At 41.7% G+C, this 17,687-nt stretch overlaps 1 protein-coding gene and 1 long non-coding RNA gene across 3 annotated transcripts in view; both read left to right on the top strand.

The window, feature by feature from the left end:
- LOC117943172 (receptor-type tyrosine-protein phosphatase gamma-like) overlaps positions 1 to 17,687 on the top strand; it is a 455,813-nt gene that overhangs the window by 118,617 nt on the left and 319,509 nt on the right. The gene's annotated exons all lie outside the window — the stretch shown is intronic.
- LOC117943197 overlaps positions 5,297 to 17,687 on the top strand; it is a 20,999-nt gene continuing 8,608 nt past the window's right edge. The window contains exons 1-2 of the long non-coding RNA XR_004656310.1: positions 5,297 to 5,400; positions 15,892 to 15,900. This is a non-coding gene — a long non-coding RNA (uncharacterized LOC117943197). The remainder of the gene's footprint in view (positions 5,401 to 15,891; positions 15,901 to 17,687) is intronic.

Genomic DNA, 17,687 nt, shown 5'->3' with positions numbered 1-17,687 from the left:
TGTGTGTGTGTGTGTGTGTGTGTGTGTGTGTGTGTGTGTGTGTGTGTGTGTGTGTGTGTGTGTAGCATGCACTTTAATATTTTTGCAGGCAGCCCTGTGGAGTGTGGATGTTGATAGATATGACTGAGATCACTAGAGATCCTGTTAGAGTGAAACTACAATTTCCTCACAGGGGGATGAATGGTCTCGTTGCAGAGCCACTTAGTCACTATTGTTCATACTCTACAAGGTCTGAATGACAGAGGACAGGTTCTACTGTATTGATGCAAATGGTAAATGTTCCTGCCCCCACAGAGCAGGGCAAACCTGACGTAGAACTCACATAACAGACATTGAAATCCCAACAAACCACAATTTGTCCAGGTTAAAATATTTCACATAAACTGTAAAATAAGAACAAATGCATGGCATTTTTCTCATCAGAATTTGATTCAGAAGCTTTCTGTAGATTTTGGAATAATTGGGGGTTTCGAGTAGGGGTGAACCGATCCGACTTTTTCATTTCCATTACGATACCTTGGCTAGGATATTGACACATCCCAAAGCATCCATCAAGCAATTTGGGTCAGTATTGGCCCGATATCAGTAGCTGATCTGTGCATCCTGTTCCCAGTTGCTGGTACTCCAAAGTAAAGTAGAAAAAAATAAGTTAACTGCATTTCAAACTCAAGTTTTCCTTTTTTGACATAGTTGCTCATGACCCAACCGTGTATTAATTTGTCATCAATTTATCTCATTTAAAAAACTTTATCCACATTTAATGTTTTAATGCATATATTTCAAAAAATATTCTGATTTAAAAAAACTTCAGAAATCCCATATGAACTTGGAAATATGCACATATGGATCAGCCTTGTGCACTTCCTCTACATGCCCACATTCAACCATAAATGGAAATGGATATGGACTGCACGACTAAAACTACTTTCGAACGTTCACATGTTCCACCAAAACCACTTCCCAGGGCTACTCCCAGGTCACCGTCGGGCGCTTGGCTGCCCAAGATGGTAGTGATTGGTTTAAAGAAATGGCAACAAACCAGGGCATGTTTTTCAGAGCCTCCTCCGCAGTGCTGTGAAGGAAGGTCGGCCAATGCGCGACTAGAAAGCACAAATTGTTTGGTGGCCACATTGGTGGGTTTGCACACAACAACTAACAACTCAAATCGTATTCGGTGACCTATTTGGAGTATTACACGTTGTAATGAAAACTACTAATGTTCTGTATTGCAATTTGTAATGCTATTAAACTTTGTGGTATTTTGTGGTGGGGAGTTTGATGTGAGACAGAGCTGAGCTGACTTCAATTTAAGATTTTGAGTTGGCCTATATCTTTTGCAACTGAAAGCCACTTATGAAAGTTTTGGCTCACTACATGTACAAGAACAAACACCCCTGCTGGTTTTAAATGTTTATGATGATGTGGATCTGTAATTAATTATATGCTATTAAGTAAAATTAAATGTGTGAGAGGCATCATTATACAATCTGGCTTCAATTGGCTTCAATCTGCGTTGCTGACAGCCACATGCAGGGAACTGAGAGACAGGCTAGCATGTTGCTTTGGGTCTTTGACAATAAGAAGTAAATGGAATAATACCAATTTTCACCAACTCAACCTGCTTGGTTAGCATTGAAAATATACAGTACCTACTACTCTAAAGTTTGGGGTCACTTACAAATTTCCATTCCACTCCATTATAGACAGAATACCAGCTGATCTGAGTGGGGGACTGATCTATAATGCAATATCTACATTGCCAGCAACCATTCATCCAATGTCCCAAAGGCACATTCTGTTCACTAATCTGATATGATTTTAAAAAACTAGAAAAACATTGGAGAAGCTTTTTTGCAATTATGTAAGCACATAATGTAATATGAAAACTGCTGCCCTGGTGTAAACTGGTATTCTGTCTAAAATGGAAATGAACCCAAACTTTTCACCTGTAGTCTAGTTACAATAAATAGTTAAAATAAACTAATTTTTAATTTAACTAAAGTTGACGCTTGATGGCGACCAGATGGGAACGGCAGTCATCAAGGTTGCTTCATTGATTGAACCGTTCCTAGGTGTTATCTTTTCATTCAGAGTCAGAAACCTGACAGATACAAAGAGCTGGCGTTTGAGGCCTGTGTGAAGCTTCTGATCCCTGCATGGTTTTACTGATCCCGCCTAACTGTCCAGGGTTTTAGCAACAACTTGAAAATCATACTCCATGCCATGCCCCCTTAAGGCAAAAAAGTGCTGTGCAGAGCTTTGAAATAACACATCACTCTCACAGGATAGGAAAGAAAACCTCACCATGACCACTGGGGGATACTGGTATGATCAGAACTGAATATCTCCACTCAAAAAGAGTACATCAGCCCTGGTTGGGTTTATAAAATATCTTTCTGAGTTTGCTGGGAACACACATATGGGATTTATGATAAGATAAGATATTTTCCCCAGAAGGGGATCAATAACTGCATTTTTATTCTTTTGTTATACTTGAGAGCAGGAGTCACTTAAGGCAAGTGTGAACTGGACAGTGCAGAGTCAAGACAGTTTGTCTTTTTTTGCTGACCTCAGGAGAAAGGAGATGTCCGTCAGCTATTGGTCTGTCTGTCCGTCCGATGCTCTGGACCAAAGCAATATATTATCTGTGCCACTTTTGTGTCTCATTATAACGGAATTTACAGTGGATATTCCAGATCCCCAAAGGATCAATCCTAATGATGTCCGTCCATCCATCCATCCATCCATCTTTGTGCGCTTATCCGGTTTCGGGTCGCAAGGGTAGCAGGGCCAGCAGGGGAACCCAAACTTCTCTTTCCCGAGCCACACTAACCAGCTCCGACTGGGGAATCCTGAGGCGTTCCCAGGCCAAGTTAGAGATATAATCCCTCCACCTAGTCCAGGGTCCTGGGCCTCCTCCCTGCTGAACATGCCTGGAACACCTCCCTAATCTAATGATGTTGGTGACCCAATACCTTTTCTCTATAGTGGCACTAAAATGTCCTCTTCACTAACACATTGCTCTGTATTAAATAATAGACTGATCTTCAATGACTTTACCCCGATAGAGAAACCATGCCCCCCAAGGGATAAACCTTTTCCACTTTGGGCATCCTTGAGCTTTTCTCCTCAGACATGGGAGACATTTTATTTTTCTCAAAATGTATTGCACAGATACATTTTTTTTTAGATACAGGACTGTACAACAATCTAAATCTAAATCTCTTTCAACATTGACCTTGTTTCTGTTGAATGTGAAACCATTGAAATTGTAGCTGTCCAATGCAGGGCGATGCACAAACCCCTCTTGATAGTTGGCTTCCAACCCATCCTCTGAGCCTTTTAAAGGCAATTGCTACTGTCTTCTTTTGTGATAAACTGAAAGTCATATTCTCCATTGTGTTCTTTTTCTCCAAATGTCTCAGTGCTTTACAGTTACCTGATGAAGGCTGTTAATGTAGACCTGCACTGCACCCTATGGGGAGCACGGCACTCATACTGCTGATATACAGGGACTAAGAACAGCAAGATTGCCCACAGGCAGTTTCTGTATTGTGTTGTGCAATGAACATTGCAATTTTAAGGGGTTTCAGAGCAGGAGTAGGAGTATGTGAAATGTAACTGCAATGTCAAGAAAAGGGTCTTTTCCCCTTTGTTATCATAGAGTATGGAGAGCCTGGAGCTCAGGGTGAGCCCTCTCTCTCCCCCATCTGAGCCAAATGGCCTGCTCTCCTGGATATCATTCATCCTCTGTGTCTGACATGTCAGCTGTGATGATGAGACAAGTGGCCCATCACTCACCGTTTAGAGCTAAAAAAACGAGGGCGTGTGGATGTGCATGTGTGTATGTGTGCGTGCGTGTGTGTTGGGGCAACCTGAATCAGGCTAAGGTCAATGAGTGTCCTCTCAATCTCTTCCCAATTCTTTTCCTCCAATTCCTGTGTGCGTCCACATCTTAATCTATCTGCTGTGTGTGTGTGGGTGTTACCACGGCACCATCAAACCAACCCATTTCCCCTCTCTTTTCATTGCCACAGACACACACAGAGGTGAACGCACACACACACGCACACACACAAACAACACAATCACCTTTTAATTCCCTTTGATGTATTACTCTGGCAGGAACCAATTTTAGTGCCCAGAATTGGGCCTTAAATCACCAAATCACCGACTTTCACCCATCCGGCCATCTATCAACTTGCTCCAACTGAAAAAAAAATACCTTGATGCATCAGCAATGTAAATGAACTAGTATACGCTGCAATGGCCAGATAGAAGAAATATTGTATCGACAGGGATTGAAGGATTTGTTTCAGCATTGATGGATGACGGCGGTGTTGCTGCCAAAACATGAAGCTTTTTTTTGCTGCCAGCAGACTTTGAAGTATGTGTGTGTGTGTGTGTGTATGTCTGTGTATTTGTGTGTGTGTGTGTGCTTTTTATAATGCATGCATGCCTATGTGCATCGTTTAAGAAGCTTATTTCTCCTTGTGTGTGCCTGGGTTTAGATTTCCCCAAAGGACTTTAGTACAACAGTGTAGTCACATGTCCTTGAAAATCCAGAAAACCTGGACTTCTTTTAAATACAGCTTTACGGGCTTCTTCAAGAATGGCCTAGAAAACTAGAAACTAGACTGAACTGTTTTAAATTTGTAATGTTTTGTAATGTAAAGGTTTGTAATGTACAACAACCATGCAATCCTGTTCAGTTCTATCAGTCATTGAAACTACCAAAGTCATTGTTGAAATCTCCAAATGCATTGGCAATGGTAAAAACTGGTCCAACGGGGCATCAAAGCAAGCATCAATCAGTCAATCAGAGAATCAGACAAACCAAACCAGTAATAAAATAAATTTGCATATACATTATTAAAATCAAATACATGTTCAACCTCCCCAAGTTCTCTCAGACTACACCACTCCTCCGCTCTCTAAACTGGTCACAAATTGCGTCCCGCATCTGCTTGAAGACACTAGTACTTGCACACAGGGCTACAAACTGATCAGCCCCTGCATACATCCAGGACATGGGCAAACCCTAAACCCCAGCCCGGCCACTCCGCTCTGCATCAGCCAACCTGCTTGCTGCCCCCTCACAGCGAGGCAGAACTAATCACTCAACAAAATGGAGGAATGAGGTCCCTACTGACATCAGGATGGCCGGAAGCCTACCTTGGATAAACATAATAATGAAAAGACGTGTGTATATATGTATATATATATATTTATATATATATATATATATATGCATATGGCTCTTTATAGTTTTGCTTATTTAAATTTGCACAAAGTACTTGCACTTACTACTTGTTTTGAGTTTTGTACCTTTAAGGTTAAAAGCACTTAATTGGAAGTCGCTTTGGATAAAAGCGTCAGCTAAATGACCTCTTATGTAATGTGATGTTGTCTAAATTCAAATTTTGAAGCACATCCGTCAAGCAACCCCGTCAGACTAAAATAGTGGAGTGGAAGTTTAAAGAAGCAAAATACTACTAAGTAAAGTAGGCCTACGTGTATCTCAAAATTGTACTTAAGTATGGTACTTGATTATATACAGTTAGTTACCTGCCACCACTAAAAATTATGGTTTATGCTGTTAAATAAACTAATATTAAGTAACAAATAAAAGTAATATTGACAACTGAGGTCAGCAAACATTGCACAAGTTCCAACAACCACTGTAAGTCTGGGAATCATACTGTGCAAACCATGATCTAAACAAAGAAAGTTTACACTTTGCTTTACACATTGCTTTATGTGTTTTTGAGAAAGTGGCTTTTTTCTCATGGTGACACTCTGCAGGCGGATAAATGGCCGTGTGTCCAGTGGATCGCCACGCCCTGTTGGGAAACAGGGAGAGGAGCAGAAACTCCGAATGGCTGGCACTTGGCTGGGAACTAGTTGGCAGCCGGCTGGCAGCCAAAAGCTCCCCCCGCTGGGAGAAGAGTGGGCTGGGTGGCCGTACCTGTAGATTGTTGATAATATCATGGAATAGGATTCCTTGAAATGAGCACAACACAAGAACAATGGGCTCCACTCGCATCCTGTTACTGCCACACACCTACTCATGGGTATTTCTGTTCCTAATTACAGTTAGCTTGTTTCCATGTAAAGATGTGTCCTGCTCCACTCTGTGATTAGTGGTGACCAGGAACAGTTGGCTGGAGAACTGGCTACTTGATTCTTTTGAAAGTTTTTTTGACGTGGGAGTTTATTTGTGAAATCAATGTTAGTCAACATGTGACGGTATGCGGGGCCAGATCTGGAGAATGTTTGTCATCAGGACTCACACGTTTTTGGGCTTTAATGCTCATAAATGTTAGCGGTCAACTTTCTGTGTATGATTGGCCAACACATTTCTAATGTTAACATTCAGTTTTTCATACAACTAGGGAAGCTGTATAGTTCAATATACTTTTTTTCCAGGTTTTAACAGGAATACGTTTTGTGTGAGAAACCATTGTTATGTTGCAGTTGTAAACATAATGGAAAAATAATAAAAATAAAATAATAAAAAATGTCCAGCAGTGCTCACTTGACTCCCATGGCTCCATAAAGAAGTCTATAGGAGCCTATGAGAAAATGAGCCTCTTTCATGATGGGTTTATGGTCCCAGTCGATAGTTTCCAGTCTTCTTTAATACAGCATGATGTGGATTTTGTAGATTATGGTCCCATTTACTTTAAAAGATGATAAAGTCTGTCAATCAGGAAGGTGGCTTAGCAATGCTAACCATGGCCCTGTGGGTTATGAAATAGACCTGATCTTGTTTTTGGCTGTTGACCAATTTCTCACTTTACAATTTGACCCTCTCACCAGTTACCGAAAGAGTTAGCTGGTAACTAGAGGGACAGTTTGCAGATTTTCTGTTCTGCCGTACATGATGATGAATGGCGCCAAACCCCGGCGAATTTACCCGCAAATAAATCTCTGCTGGATGACTCGCTTTCAGAAGGGTTGGAAATCGGCAACTTTCCCTCTTTAGCGTTTAGCTTAGCGGGGCGCCATAAACTAGTAGCTGGCATCACTGCTGCTGCATCCAATATTTGTACAGTCTATGGTCATAGCAGAAGAGAAACGGGGAAAGATTAGGGAACTATTGTATTGTTTTTTTGTTTGCAATGTTTAGGATGGTTTCTGTAAGTTCACTTAAATGTTGTGTTGACCTTTGTATTGCATAATAAAAGTAAAAGCAGTACCCTGGTTTAATTCAACGATGCAGCTTAACATTGTGAGGCTTCACACTTGGGTGGAATCCAGAGGAGTTTCTCTTGGTTGGAGTTTGGATGCAAGCGATTCAAACTATACTATTATGCCACAAATGAAATGGAGCTGCTTTGAAGCTAGAAAGCAAATTAAGCCTTCTGCTCACTCAAATCTATGGAGCAAGTTCCTCTGGAGGCTGGTAACATCGATCACACTCAGCACGCCTTCCTCCACGCTCTCTAAACTTGTTCTGCTCTCATGAATCTGTCCCTGCACGCTGTCAAAAATTTACTTGTACACTTTTTAAGTTTAGATTTGTTTTGTGCTACCTCAATAGCTTTGTTTTTAATGAACATAAGACGCACAGCGTGCCTGAGTTTGTGCATGAGACTGTGCCTTCATTTGCTACATCATGCCAGGAATTGAAGGAATCAGTGCTAATTGAGGTTCTAATGAGCTTTTCTGAAAGGCTATTGATGTACCCTGAGTCATGACTCACAGTGTGAGCATGTGTGTGTGCGTTCATGTGTGTACTGGGTGATCCTCTTTGATTAAAAGACAGCAGCCCAGGCTTTAAAGGCCTTTGCTCTGACATACAACAGAACCTTTCAAAAATTCCACCCACAATTATTCTTAATACAAATTATTAACAGGCAGCAGTAAATAAGTACATTTACTCAGTTGTCGACTTATAGGATTTTTTGAGTAAATCCCATATGTTACTAGCCTGGCTCCGCCCTTCTACATACTAACACTTAATTTTCATTTCCCTTCAGTAATACGTCTGTGTTTGTGGTATAGTCTTGGGTTTTCTCCAGCCAGATTTTTGGTGGACCAATCAGCAAACAAAGGAAGTGTCTGAGAACGATCACGTTGAGGTTGTGCTATACTTGTTATAGTTGTAGTTCCATAATGGCGGTGGAGAAATATGCGAGCGAAGCCATTTGGTCTGTTGTGGCAACCCTGCCAAATATCCAGAAGTTAAAGCCCGAGCAAGAACAATCTTTGCTGAGTTTGTTGGTGGCCATGATGTTGTGGCCCTCTTCCCCATGGAGCTCGGGAAAAGTTTGATTTTCCAGCTTGCTCCTTTAGTAGTGAAGGAGTTAGCTGAGGCTAATGCTAGCGATGCCAATGCTAAATATAAGCCTTGTCGGTCTGCTCTGTTGTTGCACATGCACATGACATTTGTCACAACCAAAGGTTAGCGGTTGGTTATGGCAGATCCAGAGTGGCTTTAAGCAGATCCAATAGTTTTACACTTCAACATAGTACCAAGGAAGTTAACCCTTGTCAATGGAGAGTGGTCAAACTCTACGGACTAATGAAATGTACCAGACTGGACCGGGCTAATGGACCAGGGTCTGGTAGGACCAGGCTAATGGTCCAGAGTCTGGTAGGACCAGGCTAATATGCACCGCCCTGCTACTGAATACTCATAAAAGCACAGTATTACAACCTGCAGCTGAAAATAGTTCTAAACCAATGCATAAATGCACTGCTTACTAGTCTCGCATTACCAGACCTATTTTCACAGTGCTGTGGAGATAGGTCTGGTTACACCACAGATGCATTCTGGGATAGGAGAAAACAATGCTCTGGGTTGTTTGCATTTCGCCATGTGTACTTCATCGATAGCAATGGATGGATCCCCCCAATCACACCCAAAATTTTGAACATTTTAGTTAGATAGTAAAGGCCATAAAGCAAGCCTGCCTTGTTGCACCATTGGAATTTCCTGCAAAACCTGCCATTTTCAGTGTGTAGCTTGCTAGCTCCAAGTTTTTTGTACTTTTTGCACTTCTTGTTGTGAAGGGAGTTTGAAAGCGGCGACACACAGAGAGCGGATGGTGAGGGGCAAATTCAGGTTTTATCCTGGAAATGTTGTTCCGTTGATCCAGGCTACTCTTTGAGTCACATTTGCTAAAAGGTACAGTGGCCAATGTGTTTAAGGAAATGACTGAGCATTTTATTCATTAAAATACTTTTACTGAGAATAGTAAGCGCTCTAATACTGTACTAAATGTATTTGGTAGCTGCTGTTAGTTATTGTCCCTGTGTGTTCTGTATAACAAATTTAAGTACCAAACTTCAAACATTACAAAACTTCCACCTGGTTTTCATCTTCCCCACACACACATACATACACACACACACACAGACTGACTGACTGAAACCCCCTCTTTTAGGTAACTTATGTCCATGACTGACAGAATGACACCACTGCTCCTTGTACATTTCATATATACTAGGTGCTGTACATCAGGTAATGATTTTTACCTCACGAAAATGGATGTATTGCTTTCTGGAAATGTACCAACTGCTTGCGCTAGCTTTCCCTCTCTTTCCCCCTGCGTGTTGTCTATTGATTAATTAATAGTGAGTGATCCTTCATCTTTAAGGGCTGTAATTACTCTTGGGAGCAAAACAAGGACAGGGGTTTGCTGTCATCCACATGTACTTCTTCAAACACACCTCAGGGAGTGGATGTGCACTTCCCTCTACAGCCTATTGACAGAGCCTATTTACTCGTGCAGATGACCCAACCATATGCCATAATAGGAGAGTGAATGGGATCCTGGATCATCCCCTGAGCTCACACAAGCTCCTCTGCATGCAGAGCAAATTAACTTCATCCCTACATAGCTAATCCGCCATGGAATTAGGATTTTAGCCCTCTCATCTCCACTGAACACAATTCAGTGGCGATGCCAAAGGACCATCCCTGCAAGGCTCCTATTGGCTAACACCAAGTCACACTGCATGGGTGTTCAGTCCTATCAATTGCTTCCAAGTCTTTGGCCACCGGGGGGGCGGGGCCTAAGTTAATTAATGATGTCAGTTGCTCTGTTGGTTAATTAGAGTAAGTATACGTTTTTTATTTTTAAGCTGTGTTTTGAGACCAAAACAATCTACATCCACCCAAGAGTTTTAGCTCCAGCAGCAGAATCTAACCTCGCTCCACATTAACACATGTTACAACGCATATCACATGATCATCTGCACACACTGAGCATGTGCGTGCCGGTGTAAACAGGAAGCCGATTGTCTGGTTTTACTCTACGGTTTAAAATCATGGCTGTAGAGGTTGAAAAGTCAGAAAACACTTTGAAGAGAGAACAACAATGGTGAAAAATAAGATCAGGGATTCACTAGCTTGGCCACACGACGAGGTGGACCTGTTGCTGAAAGGTATGTAAGCCCACCTAACCGAGAAGACTGCCGACTGGTGTGCCTGTTTCCAACGCTGTGGTCTCTTTAAAACGTGACTGGCCAAAGTCTCCTGTGAAGGCTAGATTATATGAAGCCTTAAAACCAAGAGCCAAGGGGCGGTGTACAAGTCCAGTTTACTCTCAGACCAATGGAAGTACAACATGCTGTGAGAATATTTTACCCAATGACACCAACAATCAAGTGCCTGCGTGAGGTTTAAGGCTGTAGAAGCAACATCCTAAGTGTATTGAATTAGACAAGGGTGTATTTTACCTTATGACCATTTCTAATTTAATGATGATGAATAATTTTTTTTCAGTTAACATACATGAAAGAAGCAATTATTTCCCCACAATTTGCCAGTTAATGAAACTAAATACTTACATGCAAGTATTTAGTTCCATTAGGTTGTGTTGGATTTCTTTGTTGTACTTTCCTTTGAATGAGGAGACATAATGTAATTTTCTCTTTCAAAACATTTTCTCACTTTAAACCTGAAATTATTTTTTCAGAGCAGAGAAACCATTACTCCCACTTCATGCTGTGGTGTGTTCTGTGCCCCACTCAACCCCAATGCATTTGATTTCATTGCATCAGCAGATGAAGTGGATTGGTTTTGCTCAGGGCTCATGGTTTTTCATGATCAAAGTCGATCTACACTCCTCGCTGCTGTCTGCCTTCAGTTGATTCTTCTTGCCACTATAGGATCAGATAAATTGAAACATCATAAAAACATCAAACGTGTTACTCCTGCTCGCCATGCAGATACATCGCTGAGTCATTTTAATTTGATCATGATTAGGCTCGCTGTTGATGTGTGTTTTAGGTAAATACAGAGCACCTTAGCAAGCGGTCCTAGCAGAGGGGAGAGCAAAGGGGAAGCATTTGGCTTTTGACTGAGTCATTTAGAAACAAGAACATGCGTCACACCCCAAAAATTAGTCAGTGCTATTCAGCATGGATATACTGAACTAGTGATTCAGTCAGACTAAACTGTGTTACTATGGAACCCAATGCAGTTCTAGGCAACACCCGACATTCAATTGCTTTGGCCAAGCATATGATTGGATGATGTAACAGACCCTGGTTTGTTGAGGTCCTTTCCTCTTACCAATCTGCTATCTTAACATTCATCCCGCTTTGCCAGACCTTCCTCCACAGCACTGCGATAGGAGGGTCTGACTAGTCCACGCAGCATTTCAGGATGGGAAAAAAAGAGTGCTCTCGTTCATGGTTTGCTGCAAAATTGCCTCGGGAAGGAACTTGTTTTGGTGGAACATGTAGGTACAAAAGGTGTTTTGGTCTTGCAACAGAAAACTCTGATTGGACAGATAGTCTGGCTAGCTGTCGGGATTTACCCTGCAGAGATCTGAGGAGCAGGTAACCATAGTCCTCAGAAATCTGCTTGAGGTTAATGCCTGACCTCAACCAGACCGGCTGCTTTGTAGGGTGTATCTCGCCTAGAACTGCAGTACGTTCCGTAATTGCACAGCAAAACTCATTTTATACAGTTTGTACCAGACATTGTAGAGTTAAAGTTAAGGTTTGGAATGCAATGTTGCTGTTAGTCAAAGTAAATGACTTCAAAAATTGAACTGAAAGAATACATAGAGATTGCAGAGCTAATAAGAACCATTGCCCTCAATATGTGAAGCAAAATGAAAAACATATGGGTAAATCAGATTCTAGTTTGTTTATGCCTGCTCTGATTGTGATCCTGCTAGAGAAACATAACTGATTGCTTTTTATGTTGATGTGAAGCTGCCTGCCAAGACAGCTGGTGCTGAGGAGGGAGACACGTGTCGGATAGTTCTACTTTTTTTTTGCATGGTGTGCTGTTTATGATTTGATCAGTTTTAATGTAAGCTGTTGTCACAGAGGAGTATTAAGGGGTACCCCCTATTTTCAACTATAAGGAGGAGTTTATTAGTCTTGAGGAGTGCCACTTAGCCTGTGAAAACAGTCATGAAATGTTTTCTGTGGTTCTGGAAGAGAAATTAATCCTGATGATATCACAGTGTTTTCATTCGTGTTATTTTAGCTGAGGCTTAAATTTATGATTTGCCATGGAGAAGCCAACAATTAAAATCAAATCAGGTCAATTGAATCACTACCATGAACAGATTAGCTTGTAGGCTCAAAATAAATCTTTGCAAATCGCTTGTTAAGCTCAGTTTAGGTGAATACATCTTTTGCCCCCATAACCAATAGAAAACCGCCTTGACAGTGCTGACCATTGGAGGTTAGGTCTTGATTTAACACATAAGTCAATGATAAAATGTAAGTATCTTGAATAAACTGTGGTAAGTTGTGTCTTCAAGTTGCTAACTATGTGTTAGCAAGCCATTTAGCCATGAATGCTACTGTGACTAACCAGTGCTAGCTAGATAGGTAAAATAATAGCCATTAGCTTGCCAGATACAGCACTTTGCCAGTAGTTTGAGTAGCCCCGTTACAAACTGAGGGACCGGGATTAGAAAGACTTGGGCAAGGAGGATCTAATGAAAATGCATTTGGTTGTGTTTCTTGGTGAAAGTCTTTTTGGGGTTAGGTTTTGTCCTATTTATACTCATCCCTGTGTCAAGTTTCTGTTTTTAGTTTGTTTCATGTTTTCTGTTTCGGTAAGCTAGTGCTAGTGCTTATATTATTATATATTATTATATATGCTACCAGTCATGGAGGTCAACTTACATAATGGACCTCAGATTCTTGCCTATTTTGTGACAGTCAGTACGGAGCAAGAGAAGTTGTACCAAATTTGTATCGCCATACTTATCCAAGCTAGTAGGCTTCCATTTTGAACTCAATTTGTATGTTGGGAAGTTTTAAGTGAATCCAGCATCTCTGGAGTCCATGTTTGCTGTGGTTTAGAAAACATTTTTGGATTTTACATATTTAAACTGGCACCACCGACTGTGAAAAAAAAAAAGTCCTCTATTGAATTTGGTAAAGTCAGGTAAATCCAAAGTAGTCCAGTTGCATTAGCACACTCCTTTCTATTGAGGCTGCCTGCTGTGGCTGTAAATGAAGCTTGATTAAACTGCAGACACCTGCACCCATCACTCATCACCCCGAGCCTGCATACATTACGAATGTGAAAAGTGGCAGATCAACTCGAGAGACTCCGTAAGATCAACACAGACACAAACACATATTGCAGAGGAACCAGAACACACAGTAAATCTTTTACAAAGGCTCAGGGCAGATTATTGTGGTTGTCTAAAATTCACACCGGCCAGCTTTATTGGGATGCAGACTGTTTAATATGCCCGACACAGCTTCCACGTGACGGCATGGAGTGAATTCCCAGAGACAAGCGGCTTAGCACTGACATGGACAAACAACGCCTGAAGACACACAGCAGAGTAAGAGTAGGTTAGAGGTGGGCCACAAGTGAGAGACAGAAAGAGGCAGTGTGTGTTTACATAGTGAATGAACCGAGTGGATCATGACTAGAGGAAGAGAGAGTGGAAGTGGCAGATGGAGAGCACAGAAAGAGAGAGTGGTGCCTTTGAAGAGCAGGAGATGGAAATGGTTGCAAAGGGGTGCACTGCTAAAAATCTGATCCATCTTAATTCTGGTTCATACAGTTTAGGTCTTATTTTTTGCAGTTTTATGGCGCTTTCCCACTGCTAGTACCATCTCTGCTGGGCTCGGCTAGACGCGGCCGCGCTGCTCCGTCCTCCCGTTTTTCATTGCAGATATAGTACCGCTTCATGCATGAGGCGAGCGTTGCTGGTAATAATAGCGACGCCGCATGAAACTGCCATGAACTGACGTGACACACACACCCAGAACGTCAAAGGTGTGAAAAACACTACTGGTGCAATCTTTGCAGATTGTTGCACTGAAATTAAGAGAAAGCACTATTGATTTATACAAAGGCACCTGAACAAGTGTCCATATTTTACAAGATGGGAGTGAGAATGTGTTTATGTGTGAAACAGAGATAGAGCACATGATATCTACACTGGTAATGTGTGAGGGAGTGAGCCTGTGTGTGTGTGTGTGTGTGTGTGTGTGTGTGTGTGTGTGTGTGTGTGTGTGTGTGTGTGTGTGTGTGTGTGTGTGTGTGTGTGTGTGTGTGTGTGTGTGTCAACCGATGGGCTATCAGCTGCAGCTGTGTTATCAGCCTTATCTCCATGCTGGCCTGTGATTGATGCTGCTGCTTGGAGCTCCTTTGCCGCTGCACGTGTTTAGCAATGTGTAACTGAATATGAGGGATGTGTGGGGAAAAGCAGGGTAAGGTTCTGGTTTATTATCGGGTTATTGGTCAGTGGCATAGGAAGGCAATTGATCGCCATGCAGGTGAAAATGATGTCTCCAGGTAGTGGAGACATTGATTGTCTCAGAACAGCGATGTTGAGCTACAAAGAAGATGAAAATAAACGGGAGGAGAAAGCATCAATAAAAGATGCAATCTTTCTGTTGTTCTCTGAAAATTCGCGTCATGCGGCTTTCTCTGAAGATCCAACAGAATGGCTACACAGCAATTGATTCAGTTTGGCTCCTCAGTTCAGCTCTAAGTGGTAGGGCAACCTGTTTCTTTGAAATTAAGAAAGAAAGGTTTAGTCTCATCCGACACTGCACTGTGTGTGTGTGTGTGTGTTTTGTTTTAATTTTATTGATATATTGCAGTATACAGAGAAGCAAGTAAGCAATACTAGCACATGAACATCAAGTGTACAAAGTTGTGATCATAAATAATACAAATTAAAAATAAGTAAAAATAAAAACTACATACCAGGCAACATGAACGAGAAAAAAACATTACATTACAAACAAAACAAAAAATACAAAAGAAAAAAATGAACAGTTAGTCAGAGGTTTCAGGAGAAAAGACTCTACGGGGTCCACCCTTTTTTTTTACTTTTCTTGTTATCCAACGTTTTTAGTGACTTCAATAGAGATTTAAATTCTACAACAAAAGGTATAGAATAGGAGGTGAGTTAGAAGGTTTCTGCTTGGAAATATACAATTTTGCATACAGAACATTAATAAGATACTCAAGAGCATGGTTCCCTGAATTATCGTGGTAACCTATGATATCTCTATGGTTAAAGAAGTAGATAAAGTTGGTACGTCCCAAAAACGTAAGACTCCAAATCTGTCCAAAATCTTCTGGAAAATTCACAATAAAAAAATGTGAGACACTGTTTCAATATTCTGTTTACAAAACGTACAGGAGTGTGTGCCTGTGTGCGTGTGCATGTGCGTGTGCGTGTGCGTGTGCGTGTAATCGGTGCGGTGTTTTGAACATTGAAAAGATCCAAGGCTCAGTCAACTTAAATGTGCGGCAGATTTTGACTTTAGGGCTTTTGGTACCTTGACAAAATGTTGATGCATAATTTTGTTGTGGTAAATATGCTTTTCTACAGCTTTCCACTTCCCAAAATAAGCAAACATTTTCATCATTGCATCTTCAAACATAATTAAAAGTAATTAAATTAAAATATCTTCTCATCATGTTAGATAATGACAGTTTCCAATATTGCAGATGCATTATTGGAAACTGTTCATTCAGAAATATGATTTCCAGTCTAATACAAATGTCACTCAATATTTAGGATAATGCATTAATAATTAATACGTAGCATCAGTCAAATTCAGTCCAGTTCAGTGCAGCATGCCTCTACCCTTCCAGCCCTCTATCTGCGCGGCATGGAACACTGGCAAAGTCCTGATGAGGCTTGGCTGGAAGTGTCTATTCTCCTCGTCTCATTGGTCAGAGACTCATTAATTCCCCCCCCCCCTCCCCCCCCCCACCCAGTTATCTGCCGCAAAGTGAATTACATGAGTGCCTATTGATTTCTGTCCTTATGCCAGGCATGTTTAGAGAGTAAACCTATTGCTTTTCTCCCCAAGCATTTCCAGTGTGAAGCTCAGCCTGAGCTGGGGGTGTGTGTGTGTGTGTGTGTGGGGTGGGGGGGTTAATTGGCCTCAGTCAAGATCACCTTGGCTGTCTGGGCTCAGCAGCTTCATGTCTGCAGGAAGAAAGGCAGACATGGGGAGAAATACATAAAAAGAATGATGCAGAGGGGGATGGAGCAATGGAACTATGTTCTTATTGTCTAACTAAAGCCTAAGTGCATCCATTAAAGTGTAATGCCAGGGCCGTGGCCCCAAGAATATGCCATGCGTCTCATCTGCATCTGCTGAATATTTGTGGTGACTGCTAGCACATTCATAGGAGGAGAAAGACAGTAATTACTGATCTGTATCAGGTAGGTGTGTGTGTGCGTGCAGAATGAGCTTCATGGTTCATTAATGAGGGGCGGTAAAGGAAGAAGGCCCCTGACTGTCCATTGAGGGAACTCATCTCTTCGTCTTTCTACTGCAAGGGAAATTAGCCGCACATTGTTTAAGGGTTGCTCCTTTTCATGTTGACTTCCACTGGTGTGAAAGATTAAAGCCTTCCCCAAGATGGCTAATCACTGTTGATAGGTGACCCTTCATAGTCCCATACCAGTACCTGTTTAATCGAATATTAACCAACACTTGACCCTTTGTTCACTTTCAGAACTTGCAAAGCACCCCCACTAAGGTTGGACCACCTCCACGAGGCGAGGGAACTTTAATTACCAATAGAAAAAGACCCTCTGCCTCAGTGAATATCGATTTGTTAATACACTCTATGTGCATCAGGTCATGTATTTTCTCCCTATCTAACTGCTGTGTGTGTGTGCATATACAACTTTAAATGACCTAAGCATTAAAAACGGCTATTACCACGAGGGCTTTCAGGGGGTGTGTCCTCCGTCCTCTGCGGTGCTTATCCTCAAGGGTCATACAAGTATTAGATGGAATCATTTTAATTCTGTTGTAACACTCAGTTGGCCTTCGTACAACGGACCATTTCCAGATGACTTTACTATCACTGGGGGAGGCTGAATGATTGTAATTATTACCTGAGCACCTCCATGAATTTAATCCCATCTGGAACAGCAGTGCCACTAGAATTCCCCGACCACCAGTCCCAATTACCTAATGGGCTTCAGAGACATGTAAGGTCCTCAGGTCATTTTCGATGCCACCAAGGTGCCATCTCAGTAATATGCGACAGGTCATGGTAATTGCTCTCAGTTCAAACTCAGATCATTTAATTGACCATTTTGTTCTTCCCTGATTTCCAGGACTAGTAAGTGTAGATATGCCCATTAAACTTAGGAAACAACTTTCCCGACTGTTCCGTTGTTCGACGTCACTGCAATGGCGCCTGTGTTTGGCTTTGCCGCTGCGGCTGGTTGCTCGTCCCGACTCGTTTTGTT

The sequence above is a fragment of the Etheostoma cragini genome, chromosome 4 (assembly GCF_013103735.1).
Source record: "Etheostoma cragini isolate CJK2018 chromosome 4, CSU_Ecrag_1.0, whole genome shotgun sequence".
NCBI lineage: Eukaryota > Metazoa > Chordata > Actinopteri > Perciformes > Percidae > Etheostoma > Etheostoma cragini.
The sequence above is the reverse complement of the archived record's forward strand: the minus strand, read 5'-3'. Positions and strand labels throughout refer to the sequence as shown.